At 40.8% G+C, this 22,821-nt stretch overlaps 1 protein-coding gene and 1 long non-coding RNA gene across 2 annotated transcripts in view; one reads left to right on the top strand and one right to left on the bottom strand.

Moving 5' to 3' along the window:
• LOC139820678 (uncharacterized) overlaps nucleotides 1-4,771 on the top strand; it is a 93,890-nt gene extending 89,119 nt beyond the window's left edge. Inside the window, exon 3 of the long non-coding RNA XR_011734066.1 lies at nucleotides 4,315-4,771. This is a non-coding gene — a long non-coding RNA (uncharacterized lncRNA). The remainder of the gene's footprint in view (nucleotides 1-4,314) is intronic.
• Nucleotides 1-22,821, bottom strand: part of Dnr1 (defense repressor 1) — a 147,194-nt gene that overhangs the window by 87,461 nt on the left and 36,912 nt on the right. The window lies entirely within an intron of this gene.

Raw genomic sequence — 22,821 nt, 5'->3', positions numbered from 1 at the left:
TAAAAAGATTTACTAAGCAGACGGTATGCGCTGGATTTTTATGTATACAGCTTGAGTGAACGTAACTCTGGATAGCCCGGTAATTTTGTGGTGCCGTTAATCAGAGTCGACTATTCTCCGACGAGTGGCTCACCACGAAATGGCTATCGTCACTCCTGTCTGAGGCAATCCTTCCGCGATAACTACGTCCTTCCACAAAGCGTCGAGGAACGCGTTGCGCCTCGAAACGTAATAGCTGTAAACGCCGGAATATACCTGTTCGAGTGTTTTAGCATTCGAAAGTGTTTAATCGGACGGATTATCGGAAAAAATCTCAGAAATGAGTAGAACGCGTCTAAAAACATGACAGCATAAAACTTTTATAGTTCCCGGTAATTTTAACACGTCACGTACAGACGCCTGGACGTGACGCGTTGAACAGGATCATATTCTTTCCCAAGCGTCGCATGGCGCCGTAATGCATGACAGTAGAATGACGTAAAAGCACAGCGAAACTGTAAACGTGATTCTTATACTATGTACAGCGGAAACCGCTGGCAGGAATATCGCATCGATCTCTCCTCGATACGCTAAAATTATAGACGACGTCATAATAGCTGTTTGAACGAGACTGATACTCCAACTAATGTGCCACTCATTCAAGGATACGGGCTGAATAACCTAATTATGCCAAGTTTCACTTACAAATTACACGCTCGATACCGCGATACTATTTGAGATCGCATAAACAATCGAGCCAACCTCCATCGATTATATTCTATTGTCTATGTATTATATTCTCTACAATACACAATGATACAAAATTGCAGTGCTAACGTATCTCTTCGTTTTTCGCGTAAATCTTGTAAAACTGTTCTTTTATAAACGATTTATGCAATATTAAAAGGTTTCGTGCTTCTATATTTATATTTTATGTAAAGCAGTTAAATAATTTTGACACAAATAAAACTCATAATAAATTTACGTTGTACGTTGGAAATATAAATATATAGGATTGCGAATTTTCGGTAGCGATGTCAAATTAACCGGATGGAGAGTCGAACAATGGCGTTCATTTCAATTCGACCGCGCAATACTCACGATAAATCAGAATTAGATGTTGCTGGTAATTGAACAATCGGCGACAATGGAGATTGGAGGAAGCACCGCGGCTCGACCCCGGCACCGATTCGGGGCTGCAAACGAAATTAGTCTCGCGGGCGTGGCAGGACCGCGCGACGTGCTGATTAAACTTAATTTATGTAATTACAGTTGCCAAGAAGTGCCATTGTGTGCCCTGCGAACTTTCCCTGCGACGTAATATAATGTAACATCGCGCACTTTGCCATGGTCGATGACAAGGTAATGGATTGCATTGTTTCCCCATTAATACGACATTAACATTGAGACTATCGCACAAGTTTAACCCCCTGAGTTTAGTGTCCCCTTTGAAAATTGCGCGTCGCAATTATATTGTTGGTTAATGAAGATTTCGGAGAAATACGTAGAATAATCCGAATGAAAACCGCGTACCTTTGTGTATGGAATATCTTTATCTGATCAATTTACCAACCTAACTATAAACCAAGTTTAATTAATTAAATTACAGTACCTTAAAATCGCTACTAACACTATTAATGTATGTTATTCTATTAATTGTTAATTATTAGGTTAATTGGGCGATGTTTCGCCCATCTCTCAATAAACACATCTTTTAATTAAATTAATAATAAGCGAAATTAATTTCTCTGTTACCGCAAAAATCAAGAATCTACAAGTTAAATAATGTGCGCTCACATGGAAGTCTAAAATTGTCCAGCCGACGTAAAAAAACTGACGTCAATCGGCGAATAGGCGATTTACGAGGGTAAAATAAAAAAATCAGCGTTATAGTGGCGGCTTTGGCAATCGGAATAATGGTGTTTCTGGTTATCAGCCCGTTATACGGAGGGACATGCCGATACAGTAGGATATCTCTCGCCGTTTCTCGCTTTGCCGCGGTAGACCAAGAACGAGAATTAATCCGCATTCGGCTAATGATAGTTCCCCAAGTAGTTTCTGCCGGTTTCTGCTCTCCGGCCGGTTCCCGAGTTGCCCGAGTATACCTACACATATCGCCACCGCTGGACGATGCACCCCTGAAATTTGCGCTACGTGTACAAGAAGAGGTAGCGGTTGAACTACCGGTCACTTCGAGAGTACGGCCGCAAATGTAATCGCGTTATCGTTCACCGCTAACAACCGTCCCGAGCGAGTCCACGCGCCCATACATTCTCCACGTAAACTCGCCGGTTTAATTCGCTAACGACAACAGAACAAAGCAGCCCGGATGTTCTTTGTTAAAGCGGTAGTTTTTAAAAAATAATCACAATTCCTTTAAAATCCCCGTCGGCGAGCCGCGGAGTTTAATGTTACGAGTAAAAGCATACTTGAGATTCCGCGAATTTCGCAACCGATTAAATTATCCGCATTTTAATATCCGATAATAAAGGCCGCAAAATGAAAGCTCACGTCTAATATTTAACTTTCTCTAATAAGCTCTCACATGAAAGAAAAATAATTTTATATCGCAGATTAAAATTATTAATTAATTAATTAATATAGATATCAACTTGTATGTAATACATAAAAGCTCTCCAGTGTGCACACATATTTTACGTTATTACTTTAATTATAATGTAATAATTAATTAATAATTATTCTAGCCATTCGAGGTATATCGGAAATTGATTCAAATGATGGAAGTTTGAAATGTCTCGTTCTGTTTTTTTTTGCAGTATTTAAATCTGCTCGCTTAAATTATGTTGCAATATCGGATGATCGCAGTGGCACAGATTCCCGCTCGACTGCGCAGGAATGGTCGATCAAACAGAACATACGTAAGCACATTAGTCCCATTTAACACGTTCCAGTGGCTTTGTCTACGGTAGCCAGTGTGTTTGTGGTATAAGCGTCGAATAATTGGGTTGCCGGAGCGTGTTCGGACGTAGGAGGAAGAGGAAGACACAGGGACGGTCTGCTTGCGTAAGATAGAGAGGGACATAACGTATATCAGTTGTCGCACGTGACTTGATGCACGCAGGCGATTGCACGTGTCGATATGTTACCGCATCGCTCCATCGAGCAGGACATGACGAAGATCAAAACGCCCTGCGCTCTGTCACGTAGCGCGAATATCAAATAAACTGCCTCGCGATATTAACATCAATATCGCGAAAATTGATATGCAAAGCTTCCGGATCTGCGCGAATTTTGCTGCGAGTGACGGAATTTGAAACTAACGTTTAAAAATTTAACTTACGGAGGTATTACTTTAACTCTCGCAAAAACGTGACACTCTTTCCCCTCGTATTGATTTGCCGCTTTAATTATTAGGTAGAATAAACACGCAAGAGATAAGCAACGGTCGCGCGCTACAAGTCAGAAAAAGCCGATCCGTCCTTGTGTACTTGTAATGAACTTCTCTCGGAGCGGCGTATTCTCTTAATTAGCGAAGCGCACCAAGTACGGAATACACTGCGTTCCTTTGACAACAGACAGTGATGATGGTAACGTACTGTAAGCCGACTGTAGGAGACTGCGTGTAACTACGGGCCGGTCACAACACAGCAAGTCTGTTCTTGCGAGGAAACCCCTAGGGCGAGTTAGCGACTAGACAAAGCCATGAGAGGATGTCGCCCGCTGGGTACAGATGGGACACACGATGCTTCCTCCTCCTCCTTTACGAGATGATATCGTATCTCCTCGACGTCCCAGGACGATGCTTCGTCTCCTTCTAAAGGCTAGCTGCCTTGTGACGTCAGAATCTATAGGGCCGCAAGGAACCTTCGCTCAAGAGTTCGGAAATGGCTTTGGCTTTGAACTTACGGCTTTGTAACTCGATAATTAGCCCTTGACTAACGCGCTCCCATTTTCCTTTCTTAATTGACACGTCTCCCTCGGAGACACTTTAGTTGCAGAAAAAAACTTTCGTCAGAAAAAGTCGTCGTTACAGCGCTTGAAAAATGGCATTAAAAAAAAAAAAAATTTGACTTTGGCCTAATATAGCTAAGAACTTCAGGCAAAAATTGCGTGCCTGTAATTTCTAATAAAATCTATATTATGAAATTAGATAAATTTGATTATATTTTCAAAATTCTAAAATTTCCTTTAAATCTTTAGACGTCAGATCATCGATCGCTATCGTGTCGCGTAAAGAATTTACTTTGTACGTGTTAATTTAAGCTGCAATAGTCATGATGACTGCGATATCGATTGTTAAGAAATATCTTTGAGTGCGGCATTACTTTTTGGCATCAAAGAGAATTACTTCTCTCTTTCTTTCTTTGTCTACAGATTCTACATGTTGTTTCTCCGATCGGATATAGATCCCGCAGTAATTAATTGACAGGCGTTTATGTAATGGAACATATTTCGCATTCAGTCGATAGCAGATTATACGAGATAGCTGCCTCCGAGAAGCAGGGAAGATTTGAGGCCTGATGTCGGATGTAATGGATATGCTACATTCCTGAGTATAATATCCGCTTCTGAGAAACGACGAGATCTGGTTTATGTCTTCAATAAACGAGCGAGAATTATGGAGCGGAAGGATGTGCAAGTGCGAAAGATACAAATAATTTAACGATCATTAAAGCATTATTATGTTACATTGCACCGCCGATTCGTTTTATTCATTTAACTCGAGCGAAAATATCAGACGCTCTCGCAGTGTTGTACACGCAAAATTAAATTTTGATATATATTCCGGTACACATTTACGCATCTTGCGGCAAAATAATCGTAGGTAACGCAAAAAAGCTGTTGAACAAGATTTGAAGCTAATCAGTTTTCTGACGGTCTTGTATTTCTTTGATATTGTATATTATATGAATTCACAAAAACCGAGAAATAAGTAATGACTGACAAGATTGAGGTCTTGCTTGACTAAAAGATTAAATACCCATTCGACATTCTAACTCTGAATCTACTACCTAGAGTTTATTTTTAGCGGAAGAGAAAATCAAAATGACGCAATACGACAGATGGAAGGAGACATCGCTAAAGTCCAAAGTGCACTTTAAGTTGCCTCCCACGAACGGGATTTCGCACATGTACGGGCCAACCAACCGGCTTTCTCTCATCCACGGTTGATTACACTTCGAAAACATTTCGTGGTAACGTTCGACGTTGTCATCGTCACGAAATCCACCTCGCCAACTTCGTCATGGACTCGATCATTCGAAGTAGGAGACAGGGAATGGAATCTCGAATATCTTGGACTTTGGCACCCGAAATTAATAATATTTTAATCAATATGTGCATATTAATATATCCTTCAACGTACGAATATTTTACTCCGAGTCATCTTTATCATCTTTAGGTTCCCATTAAGTTTTTTATGCTAAAATTATTTCCAGAGATTATGAAAATTTTTTGTCTAGCCGCAAAATTTTTTAGAGTTAAAAATTCGTCATAGCTGATCACAAACTACGTATTTAACTTACAATTTTATTTTCGTATAATTTCTCACGCAATATCATGCAACTTTATTAATTTTATATTTTGTAACATTTATATTATTAAAACGTTATATATTATTTTTATATATACCTATATTATATATTTATATATTGTTTTATCTTTTGTCGTGAGTTATTAATTACACAAAAATATATCAACGAGTTGAAAATGATAGTTTGCTGCTGTCACTCTTGCTATTCAATTTCAAAAAAGAGCTGTCCAATTTTTTGCAATACTAAATTTCACATCGTGACATTGCGCGATATGTGTAACCAACCGGAGAAAAGGTTACGCTGTTAATGGCGAATGACATAAAATACGGTGTGAGAAAGCCACGGGCAACCCGAGACGTTCTCGAAGGAGAATTCGAAAAGACATCTGCCATTCGATCTCCTAGGCATCGAACGGGACTCGATGCCGCCAGATCGAAGACGAAGAGAAACGAGCACTCCGCGCTGAGAGAACGTGCAGCATCCCAGATCCCGGGCACGTGTCTGAAAAGTTTCGGGCTGGAGGAGGTGTGAGAGATCCCGAGAAACTCGAGTGTAAGAAATTGAATAGCGGCCGAAGTGTATGTACCGCTCCGGTTTTCGATAGTCGGCACAGCCACCTTCTCAATACGGAATTACACGGAGTTCAAGTTACAGTACGTTAGAGCTTCGTTATGCTCAAAGAGCAATAAAACTAACGAGACACAATTAAAAAAAAAACATATATAAATCACACGATTCTAATTAATTACCGTTATTAAAAAATGTAAAAATAATTTCGAAAAGCATACGATAAATGGAAATGTCACATACGTTACAAATATTAATAACATACGCAATATATGGAATAAGTGGAAGGGCAGGAAAAAACCAAATGGAAATAAGCGAAGCTTAAAAGCCGCGATAAATCGAACTGTAATAGTAATCGCAGTAGTTTGAGTCAACGACCCGGAACAACGGTGATTCCGACCTAAAGCAACTCCGATCTCGATCAGGGCCACCTACTCAATCTGCTGGTCGCCATCCTTCTCCCTTCCCCTTACCCTTTCAGGTTCTTAATCGTCTTGAGCTGATTCGTATCCGAGGATCGTTCGTCCGTGCAGATGCTCCGTTCTATTGCCGTAGTATCTTGCTTGTTCTCCTTCCACCCCTACCTTCTCCCTCGCCTCCGCCCTTGCTCACGTCGGGCCTCGATTCCTTCTCGCGTTTCACTGCGATTGCCAGCTATAAACTCGGAAGATAAATCAGAGGAACTTTATAATATTGCAGAAATCATAGCTGCATCTCCTTTTCGTTGTCTTATAGGTGTTTACACTCTTCGCACGAGAACCCATTCGGCGTGTAATGGGAGTATTTCGCGAAGGAAATTGAAATCTCTCGACTAATTCGCGCCGAGAAATATTTACTCACGCGTACACGCTTAGAGAAGCGGAAATTGATTACTATTATTGGCAGGGTTTGCAGAGTAACAGGAATCATTATTTACGCTGCGTTTAATTGCGTAACTCGCAAGTAAACTGTAATTAAATCGTAAATATAATCAACTTTGTGATGAAATGTAGATGATTGCATCAATATTTTCATTGGTAATCAGAGTCATAAACACAACGTGTCGTTCGACGAGCGAATGAACAAATCGCCGGGAATAACTGATGCAAGGGAGTTATGCGAGATAATCGAGACGGGAACGAGTAAATTTTGACAACAGAAATGTAGCTGAGAGCCCGAGAATTGATAACGGGATAAGATAGTTTCAATTTACTTCACGCTCTCAACTTTCGCGATGATTTACTGCCACACACTCGGAGATATTATCAGCCGCTACGCCCATTTACGGAGAAATTATTGCGCACCTTGTACCGAGACCATAGAATGTTTTCAGATACAGAGCGCGGCCCGGCACTCACAAAATATGTTGTCATACGATTTTCTACGTTGTTTATAACAGAAGGATTTTCGGGAGAATATGTGTGTGTGTATGTGTGGGTGGGTGTTACGATCGCGAGTAAACTCGCCGCAATTTTTCTGTAGCTCGTAATATATCATCTGGGCCGTGTTTCTACCATCTTCTACACACAGCTGCGGCACAAATTTGCATGCTCGAGTGGAGTATATTCCAACATTCAAAAATATGTTCGAAGCAAATATCGTGCGATAAAAATAAATTGTGCTAAACACGTGAGATAAAAATGCGTATTAAAAAATTCATGTTTCATATAAGTGTGTATCTTGAAGCGAAAACTTAAAACATCGCGAGATCTAAAAAAGCGAATACGACAAAATAAATTCGAAACGAATGGCAGAATGGCGGGGCGGTAGTCAAAATTAAAATCCAGATTCCTCGGATATTTCGACGTGGATAACGAGACATAGTTGCTCGCGGCTGTTCTACCGCGGCATTCTCCGTAGAATAATTCAATTGATAACTGCAGCGTCTAATTTAACAATTCCGTTCTCGCGTGCCGTATAAAACGCACGTGATCTGGCCGTGATCCGCAGAAAATCCCTCGCGTTCGCGTAATAGGTGAATGCACACGCAATGAGAACAGATGGAGGAGCACGTGGCAACTCCTGTCGCGGCACGCTCCGAACGCGTGGCACGAATGTATTCATAGCCGCGACACCTCCTGGCTCCTCTTCGCCCGCTCCTCGTCACCGTCGAATCGAGATCTGAGCGTAGAAATAGACGGCGCGATGCTATTCACCCGAGCGTACGCGCTTGAAATAGTTAATACTCTCCTCGCGTCATAAAGCGCTCAAATCAATGCCGTTTCCCCTGGTAGTGTTCTTAGCAACATTTACATATATAAAAAATACAGTTTTATAACTCTGTTTACTTTCGCCTCCGACTCGTGAGAAATGAGAAGAATGGTCAACATCTCAGAGAGTCTCCGCTCTTTACGGTAAATTATACATCATGCTATTAGAACAGCAATTAAAAAGCGCATTTGAAAAAATATATTATATATCGCTGAGAGTGACACTAATAAGGTTTCTGTTTTATAACGAGTGAAGTAGAAGCAATGAGAGCGTTTCCGCGGGGATCTGATAAAACGAACAAACGATCGCGTACGACGTCAGGGAGGACGGGACCTGGCGCTGCCTGCAATTTTCCTCAGCCGGCACTTTTAATCAAGAAACGCGAGAAGAAGGAAAGGGGAAAGCGAAGCCCTCGAAATAGAATCTCGGTTACCGCGCTGGGACGCGGTAGCGCGTCCTCCTCCAGGGCGAATGCATGTCCCTGTAAACGCCGCGAACATGATCTCCGTGGAATTACATTTCGCTCTCCACCGCCGGAATGTTTCCACCATTTGATTTTCTCCCCACCGTATCCGTGAGACGCATTACGCTCGGGAAGACCCCTGAAGAGATACGCGTGTACGTTGCAGCGTGCGTCGTATGCACACAGTATCTCCGACAATTTACCGTTTTACGAGCAGGCGTTTTCGATTTTCGTTTGCAATACTTGAACAATTTGTTGCGATATAAAGCAAAATCGTATCTAAAAATTTTTTATCGTAACACGCAAAAAAATAGCGCGATTAGCTAAGGATGGAAAGCACTTATATCATATTTCGTGGTTAAAAATATATCATATTTCGAATTATGACAGCGGTATTTCGCGGCATCCTCACAGTAATCATGTGGGCTAAACACGCCACGAATAAACTGGAAATTTCCTCCTCAGATGCTTCTTCTGGGTATATTTTTCATCGTATAAAAGTGCTCGAGGGAAAGGTAGAGAAAGTGTATGTCTAAATGAAGAGATCGTTTGAAAAGGGTCCGACTTGAGGTTGACCTAAGTAATTGCGCGTGCTTCCGACGATCTTCATCTTTCCCCTGGTTAGATGAAAATAGAAAAAATCATTCTGATCTTTGTTCATTCTCTAAAAAAATCTCTCTTTTCCGAAGATTTTCCTTCACTTATCGTTAGTTAGTTTTTAACGAGAAAAAAAGAAAGAAAGAGAGAGAAAGAGAGAGAGAGAGAAATTCGTGCATAATTAATAAAAAATAAAATAAAAAAAATAAATCAAAATTATAACGCATGTGAACCATTAAAGCGTACAGAATAATTTGTAAAATAAATTTTAACGCCTGACATGCGTCCTTTTCAAAATAAATGCTAAAATGTGTAGTTGAAAGCCGCAAACGTGAAAAAAATGAGGACAAATTAGCGAAACATAAACGTTAAAATACGTTACATCCCCAGCATCGTTAGTTTTTCAGAAAAACTTGAATGACGTTTTCATGCGTTAAGGTATCTGAAAGGAATTTTCACGTGCAGTTTCATGTGCAGTTTCCGCGAAACTTTGACTCTCTAACGAAGTGACGACGGGTCATTCCTTCCCTAAAAGAAATCTCTCTATTGCAAATGCTTTAGATTCACGTGATTATCAAAATGAGATTATTGGACACTTTTATCGATGCCTATGTGTATATATATTTTATTGCCACCTTCTTAAATCTCGCAAATTTTTATTCACATAATTCAGAAAAAGCTTTGCACTAAATAAACTGCTAGTGTTTATAAAATGTTTGCAATATTTCATATTTATTCATCTATCCGTGCACAGACAGCATGACGAGCAACTCGGAAAAAATATACCAAAAAAGTATCGCGTCAAAACCCGAAAAAAAAAACATGAAAAACTGGTTAATATTTTTTCCACGTTCGATTTATCAGAGAATAAATAAAAATAATCAAAGAAACAAATGTTTCTTCAATTTCCTCAAATATTTGCGAGAATTCTTTTGCGAATTTACTTCGGTACAATGTACGTTTGCAAGTGCAAATATTTAGCGAAGTTTCTTCGGTATTTCCAAATAAACATCTCTGTAGTATAAACGGCCGAACAGTCCGAACGCCGGAGGATGAGTACAATGTGTTCTTTTGTTAGAAGTGGTCTCGTTGTAAAGGTTTTACACCATACGAAACGTTTTGTATCCCCGTTGTCTTGCGGGGATAGCTCTAGCGACTATAGACTCATGATCAACGCGAGCGAATGGGGAAGCTATCAGCGGGAGATAACGATAAATCCGGAAAGAGGAGAAAGGATGGAGTGTGTCACTTGAGCCCTTCGATAATGGCATGTCGCGACCACGCGAACACCGATTTTCTCGGTCGACTTGCGCTTTCCTTTTTAGGACAGATAGATCTCCTTAGGACTGACGTGCCATTACGGTCAGTCACAGCTCCCCCTTTCTTATTTCCGATTCTGCACTCATATTTTTGCCACGACCACTTTCGAACAACCGTGAACAATCGCGGTGTTTGCCGGCATCTTCGACAAAGATTGTTTCGATTATATAAAATTGAATTTTTGAGTGCGTGAGGTAACATTATTGTGTACCGTATTACTGATACAATCATATAGAGACACATTAAAATTATATTCAAATTAAATTATATAATTAATTAAGCCGACTTTTCACTTCATTATCTTCGCTGTATAAAATTATGTTATATTATTATAATATTATTATCATAATATCATATAAAATCGCACAGTTATAGTTACATCAAATATTGTCTAACATAACTTTATCCATCGAGAAATGCAAATGTTCGTCACGTATTTCCTAGTCTAATTAACAAGGTTCGCTCCGTAATGCGAATGTTCAGCATCCGAATGTTAAATAGTCATTTTCGGAGGACACGGAATAGAAGCGATCTGTTATGACAATGGCTTGCATTTAGCAAACGGACGTACGTGCCTACGATATACGCCAGAGGATGAAGGTATGCCGCGCGCGCGTGACTCACCTCTTGAAAAATTTCTCCATGGCTTTCACGGAAGAATTCCCAGGATGCATACTACGCGTGGCTCAAAAAGTTCGGGCTGTAGACACACTCACCTGAAAAATAAAAGAGATCTACGTTACAACCACATCCACATTACATGCAGAGCGAATTAAAGAGCAGCGGATAACATATCAGTAACGAGGAGAGAAGGAGAAAGACGCGCAATTATCTTGTATAAATGTTATTAATTATAATTAATTATTACGTGTATAAAAATATCGTGATATCATATAATACTAACAAGTTAAAGATATTTTGCGTTCAAATGACAGTATCTACTATTTTACACAGATCAATGGCCGATTACGCTTACAATGCTTCTGTTCGCGCTCGCGCAACCCTGTTACCCAGATTACACTGACAAAGTACGGATGTTCGCGAATCATGAATTGACAGGATTTCCTTATGGAAGCGCTACATCGGTACGGCCAAGCGGGGTCGTTTCGTTCGTCGCGTCATTTCCGGCTTGTCCATGATGTAATTTCCTGCGTCGATGGAGCTCCACTGCCAGTGGCTTTGCAGAGCCACAAAACAGGGGAGGAGCACAAAAACATTTCTTCGCGAATTCCATGAAACTTTATGCCGAGAAAACTGACTATAATTACTATTACTAAAACTGTCATTATCTCATTGTCGTGAAAAATATAATATAATTATTCAATAATCCCTCTCCCTCTTTCTCTTTCCCTTTCTCTCTTTATTACAAAATATAACGATATTTTTCTGCAAATTATAAAAGTCAAATTTTTAACAATCCAATGCATTCATACTCGATATCTACACAGTCAGTTATCAGCAGGCTAAATATCGTTATCCAACGATGGATATGTACTTATCTAAAAGCGCACAGCGAGTTGTGGTCTGCGGTTTCGTAAACCATTTGTCTGTTTAGTTGACATATAAAATAGACAGTGAGATTTTGACGACAATGGCAAGTAAGAATAATTGTTAGCCGATTCGTTAACCAACCGAACTAAACAATTTCAATACACATATAACAACTGGTTATCGAACGCGGGAATATTCAGGAAAGATTTATTAGATCGCGATATGAACCATTTACACTGCGATACCAATCAATCGTGCCGATATCATTGTATTTAATATTGATCGGTTCGAATTGATAATCGACCCGCAAGGTGGTTTGCGCTAATCATGGGCTGTGGAATAATTGGAAATGCAACGCGATAATCGTTTCCGAACTCGTTGGCCGTCATTCTCTCTATGCTCTTAATTAGTTCAACTTATCAATTGATCGCGGAGATTGACAATCCCCGCTGGGATACAATTAAAATGGGCGGTATTAATCCGCCATAGATATCGATGTTACACGCAGGTGGCGATTCGATCAACCGCTCTGCGGTATTCGGGTGCATTTTCGATCGTCGACCCCGAAATCGCATTTAAACTCATTCAACAGAAGTCCATTAAGAACTTTCAATTCCCGACTGTAACATTAAACTTAGTTTCCAGTACCGGGAAGTTCGAGGAACACTTATCTATCTCCAGACGAGCAATTCTTTAAGGATTCTTCTTTCGATCAACGAAGGGAGAAGTGCCTCAGTTCGTCTAAAACAGGGGCTGAAGTGCACGAGATTTAATCTAAGTGATAAGCTTTTAAGCAATTTACTAATTTGCCACTCTAATTCTTTAATTTTAGAAAAAACTTTAGCGTTTCATGAATTGTTGTAAACGTCACAATGTCTTTCACAGACGCGAATTTTTAATAAAACAGAATTTAAATCCCCCTTTCCTATTCATTGCCGTTTTTATATATCGATATTTTTCATGCGCGTAATTTTATTGTCAGTCCAACAACAATACGCTATATTTCGATTTCGATTTATTAAACATGATAAAATGGGTTAAAGCCCTATTAAATCGGTCGAGTCTATTAAACGTTGATATTTCGAATAAACAAGGAAGTTCGTTATATAATCCGTAAGTCCATAAAATTTTACGGTATTGCGAAATTGCAAATCCAATTTGACGCGATGTCCAGGTATGGGGGTTTTATTTTTCCATCAATAAGAGAGCACACGGTTGTGTTCGAGCATCATATTGGTGCTTCGCTGGAGATCCGGCCTGGATTGAAAGCGGGCGATTGAATCGCGTGCTCTCGGAAGCGATTAGATTTTCCCTTCGGGAGCGAGGGGGAAGCTGCTCCGGTGTAACACGTGTTACCGAGATCCAAAAACCGGTTATTGTTAAGCCGCGACGACACGGTCGATATGGTAACGGGTATAACGGACATGAAATTTAGTGCGAATCGGTAGGCAGAGGTTGCATTGGTGCGCGCGAGCCGGACCGAAAGTGCAGTTTACGGTGTGGCCGAATGCCATGAGCGCTATGCGCGTATCCGCTATTATCCATAACTGCGTCCATCAACGTTGTTCAAAATGAAACGACTGCCAAAGAGTAGGTGGTTCATTGCTATTCGTTAAAGGAAAACCGACAGACTGAATTATAATGACGCAAACACGCACAGATATATAAATAAACTTTAAAAAATATATTGCAATTCGACTCATTTAAATTCCACGAGAATCCCCGGAGTTTTTTTTTATCTGTAACTTCCATCGTGTCTCCTACTTCCTTTTGCAACATAATATCGAGCTTACTTACTTCAGTGACTGACGTGAATAAAATATCAATTTCAAATTAATCGAAGAATCTCTCTGAGAAAAGCAAAAGGCGCAGCGAGATAACATGGATATTACATTACGGAATTGATGAATAATTGAAAGGTGAGAAGACTCTGCTGCACTTTATTGCCGCGCGCGACCAGATGGCTGCATTGCAGTTATCACCCTAATTACGCGGTTACGTCGTATCCGGGGCCCGGGGGCTCGATTAATCGGATCGAGATCACAGCGTGCCGATGACCTAACTGAGCATCGACAGGATAGAATGTCGACGCATCTGCGCGCGACAGTTATCGTCACATTATATTACCGTGAACGTCGAGAGGATAATGCGTTTGCGGTGGCGAGCCGCATCGCTGCCGCCGTTATATAACCAACCACCACCATGGGAGAAATCGGCACGAGAATTTGCCCCTTTCCAGCCGCGCGTCCGCGAACGCGTCGCGTCGCTCGCAGGCGCGATATCGCGACAGATAGTATTTATTGCGACGCCGTTATTTACAAGCCCAATTGCGAGAAGCGAATGCGAGGCTTTTTTTGTTCCAATCCGCCGCCTTTCAGTCCTTTTCGAGCTGTCCCTTCGCGATAAACAGAGCACGCGAATTGCCATTTATCACTCGAATCCGCGCAGCGCGAAAAAAAAGTGGCAACGATTCAATTCGCCGCGAGTGATAACTTGAGTCTTCCACGGGGTGAAATGATAGAGACGCGTAATCATATTTCAAGGTATGAATTTATTTTCGTTCTTTTCGTCCGCCAGTGACACAAAATCAATGAAACGACAATTTAGATTCGTCTTTGAGACAGACTGGTCCAGTTCGCTTCAAACAGCAACGTCGCTTCGCAAAATAAACTACCGGACCGTTACGAAATCTTCAAAGCATCGACACCGAATGACTCCGTTTTACATCTCGCGCGTCTAATAAAGATTTTCATGAAAGACAGTAATTTACAGTCAGCCTGATGTGCACCGCGCGTAAACCCGTCAATGATCAACAAGTGAAACGAACGACCGAGCCGGCCGAACCTGTTGAACATATATCACAAAAAAATATGAGACGATGTAAAAAATTAACGGGCCAATTGAAGGGAACGAAATATTGAGGCGAAGGGAAAGCGGGAGTGCCCCGCGCGAAGGGCGCTACGCTCGTAAGAGAGCCAGCTGCTCGTCTCGGAAACGACCCTCGAGACAGAATTTACGGGACGAGCGGACAACCAGAGACGGGGTATTACGCCACGCGAAATGGCGTGCTGGTGCCCCATAAAGGATCATAAAGGATTGGGGTCTTGCCCTAATGGACCGCACCATTGGTTAATACCGAGCTCTTTTCGTACGTACGAGGTTCGTGCGAGGAACGAGAACAGGGGACGGAGGGTAGACGACGCTAGCAACGAGAATTGTTGGATGTTCGCCCACCTATTCAACGCGGAGCTAACCGTCAGAAACAAGCCGCAATATCGTTACGACGAACATCCCGCGGGAAATTCTGGAAACAATGTAAACGAGCGAGCCGAATTAACCGGTTGCAGCGTTAATCGTGACGCTTCCACGCACACATTAACTCGAATTAATCGCAAGGCTGACGAACGACGATATACTGTACACGCGTTGCGCGATGAACGTTGCCGGGATTGTTATTGCAGGATTAACGAGAAGCAATTCCGCAACAACAATCTGCACGCTCATCCCTCCGGTATTTCATGCCGACGCGACGTTCCACCTGCGCTGTCACGAAATGTCCTTTCACCCTCTTCCATGCTCTTAAATTCATAACATCGTCTGTAGGATATTTTTCTTCTTTTCACTTCGACTATTATTATGAAAACCCATCTAGGGAAGTTACCATGGAGACACGGATAATGACTTTATGGTATACAAATCGTATCTCTATATATAAAAGATTACATCTCCACGAGCTGCACGAAAATACGAATCAGCAAAAGAAGGCGACAGTTACATCACATATTGATGACTAATACTAATCAGATTCGTAAATCAGATTCTTAAATTCAAAGAGTTAGAACAGATCGTATCTTGAAATCATGCCGTATCCCCATAAAATGCTGTGTATAATTATAACGTCAGTTTACGATGGAAACTTTCGGTAAACTAATCGGGATGCAAAATTGCATATGCAAACCGGATATTTCGGATAGGATAATCCAGAATGTACCGTACCTATAGCGTAGTACAGACAAACACAGGAAAAGAATAGAAACAGAAAGAATATACAGCCCGAGGCCTCCCGGCGGGCTCCAAGCGTAAACTTCCAGTTCGAGCTCAACCAGGCTCGATAACAAACATCGAGTGCCGCCCCGAGAGTGCTGAACAGAAGAGAGAGAGAAGGAGAGCAACAGAGTGAAAGAGTGAGAATAAGAGAGAGGGCGGTCGCGCGGGAAAATAGCAGGCGGGGAATCAGAGGAAGCGAAAACCAGTCCAGGCAGACAAAATATACGGCTCGCCGTTGCAGCGGCGCGGAATGTTGTTTTCATCGCAATTCACCAATGCAACGGCAAAAATCGAAATTCCTTCGCTTCTGCAATGGATAAACATCGACCGAATACTGCTCGTTTTCTCACACGAGAGGGCCGACCGCGCATGCACCCTTACGCAACCGGTTATCGCGAAAAAAGCGTTCTACTATTCTCAGTTATATATCATTGTCAGATTCGGCATTTTGCTGGACTGGCCGGCAAGTAGTAGCGTAGCTTCTTCAATACGCGTAAAAGTTAAATATCCAGGCTATTGCAAAATTTTACGTAATCTTTTAGATTGTGATGGCTTATAATTTTCAACTCATAATATTCAAATATAATGAAATGTAACATAAGCCTATGGATCTCTAAATATACATATAATAAAACTGAATAATTAAATTAAGTCTTAATGAGCCAAAAACTTCTCTGAGAATTTTGCATGATAAGAAAGTGAGATGTCGACCTCCAAATCACGTCAAACGGTTAAGACCAGCAACGTTAAGTCGGCCACACTCGCGCGAGATTGGCGTGTCGCCAGATGCTACATCTTGCACTTATGATGCTACAGCTTCTTGCAATATCTCAACTATACCCTTCCACGCAAGACTATGCCATAATGCTCCACTTATACTTATATCGTATACTATATATGTTATGGTTTTTTACTGGGCTAATATCTTGGACGTACAGTCATTTTTAGTAAATAATCACTTCTCGAAATTAATTCCGCTATATTTTCTTTGTAATTGCTCCTTGTCAAATTTTCAACGATTTAAATGGTATAAACCGAAAGGAACATTCATTTTTCTTATAACTTCGTATAAAGTTGAGAAAACTTCTTACATGCAGATTTGATTAAATCGCATGAATTTCTTTCTTCTACAATCTATTTTAATGTTATACGAGAAACGTATAATATTGAAATACGTATTAAATGCTGCCTCCGTTGCACGTTTCTAGCAGGAAATAAGGCACATATACATAAGAATAAAACTGCTGAATACTGGAAAAAATTGCAAAATGTGAGCTTCGCGTCTACATTTCTTGGTTTTATCCTATTTCGCAAGCTTACTCCAGTATTCGTAATTCGTGACGCTCGAGATCTTCGTGCAAGCTTGAAATCAACATTTAGCAACGTCATGTATCGATCAACCGTAAAATTCGGTAATCGCGTTAAATACCGCCGTGAAATAATTTCTTTATAATGCTACACTGCGAAAGAGAGGAATTCATGACGCGTAATAGAAAAATGCTTTATGTGGCACAATAAATAATTATTCGCATTGCTCGCTCGTGAAACTACATACGTGATAGTGACAAACTTTTATCGAGTTATCGCGCGCACAACGAGATTTTATGGAATCCATTTTACGACAATCTCGTAAGCCCTACTAAAGACGGCGGATTGCACGAGATTATACTGTATAATATCACGATCGTGCGTTTAACGACCAAAAACCTCACACTAGAATTTTCGTCTTCCGCGGACTGCGTAAGCGTTTTCGTCGCTCCACTTTGTTGCTCATCGTATATCGTTTTCTCTTAAAACGCGTTACATTAATCTGTAAAAATTAGTAATTTGTAACGAAGCAAGTTAAATGCGAGTTAAATATGTGAATACAATAATTTAGAAGAAGCAAAAAACACTTGTACCAATAAATACGAAAATACAAAGTTGTATTATTAATATCGTTATGGCTGGCGAAAGCTACAGGACGTTTGAGAGGGAAACAGGGGAGAAGTAATCTCGTCAAGACGAGTAAAATTCCGAGCGACACGCGCAGCGAGGAAAATGAAAGAAATCGCCGACGCCTTCTTCGTCCGTGGCAGCGGTTTGAGCGATTGCGCCGCTGTTTCTCGCAGCCGCGCCATTAATTATCTTCGGAAGCGCGAGAACTTTCGTAATTCGAGAAAAATCTCCGTCGAGCATCGTACTCAACGTTCATACCGTGTCGGGTGTCGACGGGAGCGAAGCAACAACATGCCACGTTTTATTCGGCGAGAATGATTTACCTCTCGTCCTCGCTCAACGTGCGCGCGACGCGCTAACTTTTGTAAAAAGCGAGTTCTTTTATTTAAAATGTCGCGTCAGCACACTCCAATCAACATCGGCCTGAAAGCGGGCGCAATTACGCTCGCTGCTAATTAAAGCCAACGCGGAAACTTTGCGCGAAGTCCGTGAAGAGCCCTCCGATGCGATCGCAGCCTCAACATCGATCGCTTCGGAAAATTTGCTGTCATAATATTTGCCGGTCCGCTAGTGTCGCTGTGCGGTTTCCGTAAAATTGAAGAAACTTATGAGGATTCGATTAAATTAAACTTTTAGATGCGGAAACTTGAAGAGGCGTTCGCAAATGTTTGATTTTCCAGACTCCTGTACATCTCGACAAATATTTCAGAATTATTTCCTTATCCTCGTGTTATGTCGTGAGCAAAACTTCATAACAGCATATTCCTTTATATAATCTTTTTACACGTGCTCCTCATTTATTGTTACATTTTATCGCATCGTCCTTCTCAAATAAATTCTATTCGGGTCGCCGATTCGAGAATCTCTCGATTTTTGCGAGCATGAGAGTGGAAACTTTTCGGTGCAAGACACGTAATCTAATTTACGCTAACGTGTTTTCCGATTTCATTCCGCCGCGTATAAACAGACGGCTAATGATTTTGCTCTCTCGCTTAAGATCGTTCCCTAGAAGCGAATGGAACGGGGAAAAACACGCGATTCGTCTTCAATAGTCAAGGTAGCGCGTGACCGGACTAGATCGGTGCTCAGACTTAGCGGGCAGCACCGTGTTCTACACTTAATTAGAAGTTGAGATCGTTTTTCACGACGGCTGTAGCATCAGCGATGGAAGCTCGATACTCGCGATACTTCTTATTGACGAGCTCCACCGATAAAGCTCGCTAAAAATGTGACTGCCAGCTGACGTGATTTTAATTAGTTCTTTAATCACTCGCATCTGTCGCCTAAAAGAACTGATAACTTTACCGACAAGAGCTTATTCGTTCTGTATTTATCGCACTCTCTTTCTCTTTATCTCTATTTTCTCTTCCTTGTCATTTATCATCTACATTAAGCAAATTTATCTTTTTCTCGAGAATTTTTTGTTAAAATTTAACTTAGGCAAATAATTAAATCTTCTTTATGTCACTTTAATCCCTTTTCACGAAAGAAGAATATCGCACGAACCGTTTTATAATTCATGTATTTTTTAGAATTAATGTCACAGATACTACTTGAGACTTTCATAGCAGCCATATAACAACTATAATCTCATTTTATCGAAAAAGATGGAATTGAATGAAACTTTTTCGCACTCATTAACAAAATGCCGAGATTTCGAATCCGAGGGGTAGGAAAATTCTAGAGATGGCTTCGAGCCGAGCATGGATCATTCATTTGGCTTCCCATTAAACTACCATGGCACTTACTCAGAAGCCCTACCTCTCGATTGACAATTACTTCCCGGATCCCATCGTTTGGTATAAAACCACAGATCGTGTTATTCTACGTTACGCTGATATTATGGTTACCATCCTCTCAGCACGGTATCGAACACGCTCGCGTGTGAGGTACGTGAACGATATTAACCCTTTCCGTACAGTTAACCATCGGCCCTAACGCATAAATGCCGCGGTGCTACAATATGGTGATTCCTGCAAAATCATAGGTCGATCGTATCGATATATCGACGATGCTTCACGTGCATCTGTGTGTGCCGATAATACCAAGCAATGCAATTCCATAAAGTACCTTTCCATTTTTCTCGCATCACGTCTATGCTGAATGTACACGACTCACTTTGTTCTCTTGAAAGAGCCGCTCAAAATAAAAGAAATGGATCGCAATAACAAGGCATATTTCTCTAAAATTTCCTAGCAATATTTTCCTCTTTTTTCATGAAACAAAAGTTTACATTACACCTATAAATTAACATAGATGATTGTGATACTTAGATTAATAAAGATTCATTTCATTCTCTTTCATTATAACTTTCTCTCACACAGCTTTCTACAAATCATAGCTTTCTATAATACGCATGAACTACCTTAAACGAGAATCATTCTTATTAATACGTCTGTACGAAAGGATGATTCACGATTTCCGGAATACTCATCAAAAGCACACCGTGTAAATTCGATCTTAACTGTTAAACGCGCATGCAACACCGAGATTCGTACATGAATTCGTGTATGCATCGCCGCTTCGTCCACGTCTCGTATAATCGCATCGACTTGCATCGCATCCCGCGCGCATCGGCTATATGCATCGGTTTACGCGAAGGATATTACGCGATCCTACCTATACTCGTGCCGATCTCGTTATCGGAGATGCACGATGGCGGTAACATGAGATGAGTGTTCGTATCTAGCTGCTAATCCCTTATTTCGCATCGATCGACCGCCTTTGTAGTTTGTAGCTGTCTGTAACCCCATTCGTTGTCACGTCTATGTGATACGAGAAAAACAAACCCCTAACGTTTGCTCTTGACTAACGAGAATATATAAAATTGATCATTTATACGTGTAAAATATATTGTATAATAAACTCATTATTATTATGCTTAACTACAATCTTTTTTCTCATTTTTCCCATCCCTTTATTCTCTTTTCACTTAAAATATTTATTCACAAACATTAGTTTTAAAAATATATAAAATATATGACAAATGTTTGATGCAACGCGATAAAATATTCAAAGAATAAATTGTTGTAGGACTAAATATTAAACACTCGACAAAAAATAAAAATTAATCAGTCCTTTTTAAATCCTGGAAGCTGCGACGGGCCATGCAAAATGCAAAAGCGCGACATGCCATTAAACTTGCACTCTGCAAAGTGACTATAGAAAATATTAATTATGATATAAATCGCGTTTAAATTTTTGCAATTTTCAGTTATATCCGTAACTAATCCGTAATCTGCGAAAATTCACAAAGTTTATTTTCACGGTGTAATACCGGGCATAATAAGCATGTGAGTCGACAGATAATCCAAGTGGGATTTAAGTCAATTAAAAAATGCTTCTCTGCCTTGTTAACTCCATTAGAAACTGTTTCGTTTCTTCCCCTGTTTCTCTTTTCCCTGTTTTCAATTATGACTCGCCTATTCAAGCACCTTGATTATTTTTCCAGCGTAATCGTGTGTCACGAATGTTTCGATTTATTGCAAGTTAGTAAATTCGCTTATAGAGAATTGAAGGCTCGCGGCGGCGTAAAGAAAAATTATGTTTTATAATAACCGCAAGAACCTTTCTTCTGCAAAGCAAATTGTGCTAAATTAAAATTTGTAAAAGGAAAAAGGCTCTCTAAAGGCTAATAAAAAGACCATCGACAGTGTATTCTATTTCTACAATAACCTTTTTTATTTCCAATAATTTCCAATAAATGCATTATCGCGAGTGAAGCTTTCCAGATTGTTCATTCGCGAGTCTAGAACTGCTTACAAAAGCATTAAAGATAAAAACTGCAAGGTTGAAAATATCAAATAAAAAATATATAATTGACGATGCGGATAAAGATAACTGGGATATAGCAAAATCACTTGTCTGTGCTCAACAAGTGTTGTATTACCAAATCGCATTTACTGAAAACTTGGTTGTTGCACACACGGACTCGATAACTCTCGTCTGAAGGCCAGTCGTCCTCGAAGCGCGAAAAATACATATCGATAGAAAGGTCCGTCGACGTTGCGCGAAACGCATCTAGCGCTCCTCGAAACGTGCCGATGACGCGGTTGCCGGCAGAGATTATTTCATCAATCGCGATGAACACGTATATGTGCGACAGACCGATAGTCGATGCATGACGCATGATGTATGTGCGTGTGTGAGTAGCGCGAGAGCGATTTGCTCGAGGGCCTCTGATAATGAACTCTCACCCCGATTGCTCGACGAACGACGCCGGACGGCATCGAGACGGACGGATGGACGGTAACACGTGATCGCACACGTGCATGTTCCGTCCCGTGCTGCATATCGGGCAGACGTGCTGCTGCATCCGATTTGCATGCACGAGGTCGTTCAACCGCGGCTGGAAAACATTTGACCAGATCTGGATCGCGTCCGCGCCGACGTCGAAACGGACGAATCTTCCGCCGCGATCGAATGAACGTGAGGGGCTGGATGCGTGGATGTGTATACGCCTACACGTGGTACGTATATGTCGAAAATAAAACCGCCGTTATCGTCGTTGCGATATATGCACAGACTCCAGAAGAACGGTGCAATACATTCGGAGTGAAACGAATAACTTTTGAATTTTAACATAAATCTTGATCGCGCCGATTCCGGAAGTCTGAAATAGTGTTTCGCAGATTGTGAAATACTATCACGATGGAAACCCCGATATGCGACTCGATGAAAAATTGAAAGTTGCACTGTAAAGAATGACTTAACACGTACGATATCAAGATTTAT

This window comes from Temnothorax longispinosus, chromosome 10 (genome assembly GCF_030848805.1).
Source record: "Temnothorax longispinosus isolate EJ_2023e chromosome 10, Tlon_JGU_v1, whole genome shotgun sequence".
Classification (NCBI taxonomy): Eukaryota; Metazoa; Arthropoda; class Insecta; order Hymenoptera; family Formicidae; genus Temnothorax; species Temnothorax longispinosus.
The sequence above is the reverse complement of the archived record's forward strand: the minus strand, read 5'-3'. Positions and strand labels throughout refer to the sequence as shown.